Source organism: Nothoprocta perdicaria, unplaced genomic scaffold (assembly GCF_003342845.1).
Source record: "Nothoprocta perdicaria isolate Ctin4 unplaced genomic scaffold, notPer1 scaffold_53, whole genome shotgun sequence".
In the NCBI taxonomy this organism is placed as follows: Eukaryota; Metazoa; Chordata; class Aves; order Tinamiformes; family Tinamidae; genus Nothoprocta; species Nothoprocta perdicaria.
In genome coordinates, this window is record NW_020455788.1 from 1,730,920 (window position 1) to 1,733,339 (window position 2,420).

Genomic DNA, 2,420 nt, shown 5'->3' on the forward strand with positions numbered 1-2,420 from the left:
GTTACAGACATCAATAATTTTATTTTTGAGTGGATGTCTTTCCCAGGTGCTTATGTAGGCTCTCATGTCCAGATACTTATAATTCCCAGAGATACAAGGGTGATGTCTAACCGCTGTCAACTCACTGATGAGCCACATCCTTGATGAGYAGTACAAGCTTCCTTCATTATTACATCTTAGATCTCATCAATCATCTGCTTTCCTTCCACAACCATCAAGTACAGAAGGCAAACAGCATCAATCTTCTCTTCTCTGGGGTCTTTTATTTTCAGATGTTGTAATGTCAGCTGGGCTGTATGGGATGCATACCTCTAGAGTGGCCTCATCATCTCTTGACTTGAAACCACCAAATACAATTTTGTTTAGGTAGAACAATATTAGCCATTTGTGAAAGTTATCACCCAGAAGGGATCTCTGCAGCAAATGTTTCCTCAAATAACTTTCAAAGGTTCCACACATGTATATTTGTGACCTGCTGTAAATAAGGAAGGACTGAGTTGCTTTTTCAAGCTAGAACAATGCTTAATTCAAATTGCTCGTGGTGACAATGTACCATCACCATAGGAAGGATGGCAACCTCATGCACTTGGCTTTATTACTAACCTGCAAAACCAAGTTATAAACAGCCATTTACACATCCCCACACATGGATGAGTCAGCATGGTCTTGTCCTGTGAGCACWGCACTGGAACAAGGGTCTCCTGAGCTGAGGAACCAGCTTACTGCCTAACCTCAGGCAAGCATACCTAATCACTTGATTAGGAGCGCTCTGAACCCTATATTACTCTCCTATTCAGAGCCATTAGCACATACACCACTGTGTCTGTGAGGACCCTCTTCTTCCTTTTGGACAAGTTTGTTTAAAGGCAAGTTTGGGGACTGTTCATTGCYGTGTCAGATGAATCATTAGTGCCACTGTTACTGAGAACAGTTTGCAAACAGCTCTGAGGACAGTCCAGCTCAACCTCTTCCTGTTCCTCGGAGGTAAATTCAGGCTAGAAACTATGCTGAGAACAAAGTGTCTTCTGGGTTCCCTTAAAACTACTGCCCTTACCAGAGAGTACTGCAAAGGTCATTTGTAAAACAGCTAGAAATCAGAGAGTTTTGGAGCCCTGAAGTACACCTGAAATTGAACAGTGAGTCCATAGAGCACTTGTATTAGGTGCTAATTAATATTTATTCTGTCACCWTTCTTGCCCACGAGGTAGATTGTGCATATTGAATTAAATGGAACTACCTCAAACTGCATATTCAAGAGCTTCAGTCCAGAGATACTGATAACTACCTAATCCAATCATGAAGTCAAAAATCTTTGACTAAATAAAAATGAAAAAAGACACTTGCCATTGCTGTCTCCRGGAGCAGTAAGTCCCTGCAGGGCACAGGCACTGCTTCTAAGTTCGATGATCAGCATGTAACAGTCCTCGGTGGGGAATGAAGGTGTAATCCTTGCTGCTGCTTACTGAAATCACTTCTCTTCTTTGCTGAAGCAATACATTCATTTGTATCAGAGTCAAAAGTACAAGGGAAACTATTTGCACCTGCTGTGAAAGACAGGTAAAATTGGGTATCTGCAGCATATTCTCAGTGATGGAGCCTACAGTCTCTCACTCCTGCCCTGTAGACCCTTTCGAATCAAGGAAGAAAGGCCCAACCCTTCACACCAAGAGCACCCTTGCTCTCCTGAAGGAAAACCAGATGAATATGATACACAAGAAAGAATTAGGCAGGGTTGAAGACACACACTGAAGAACTGATACAGGGTTCAATTAAACTCATCTCAGTTACCTGCTCTGCCATATCTTCCTATGTAATTTGGGTACAGCCCTACAATGTACCTCAGTTCTGCACTAGCAAAAGAAAATAAAAGTACTCTCATAATCTATGGAGCAGTCAGGTTCAGTAATGGGAAATTAAACATATCATCCATAATTTGTCAAGGTGGAATGAGCAAAGCCAACAACATTAAAGCGTTCACTGTTACTAGACCTTGTATGTGGCTAAAGTCAACAGTATCGGTATAGATGTTCACATTCTGTAATGTTTATAGAAATCAGTGCCATCAAAACCATAGTTTCATGTTTCTTCCCAGTTTCAACCACAGTAGCATGAAGATTAGGACACAGGGCAGCTAGTGAGTTTGTTTACTGCAACTCTCTTGATAACTGTGCCTAGACAGAAGAAATGAGAGCTGGAGTTATTGCTGCTCAGGTCACTTTAATCTCATTTTTCACTAGAACCATACTAGTTTTCTGCATCTAAATTGATATATTTTGCAGCCTTCAATGGGTTGTTTAGGTCTTTATTTGGATGTGGCTGAACCACCTCTGTAATCTGCCATGGCAGATCCCACTGTATCTCAGTTCCCACTTAATCCCACTGTATCTCAATTCCTAAATATAAGACTACAGACTCCAGAA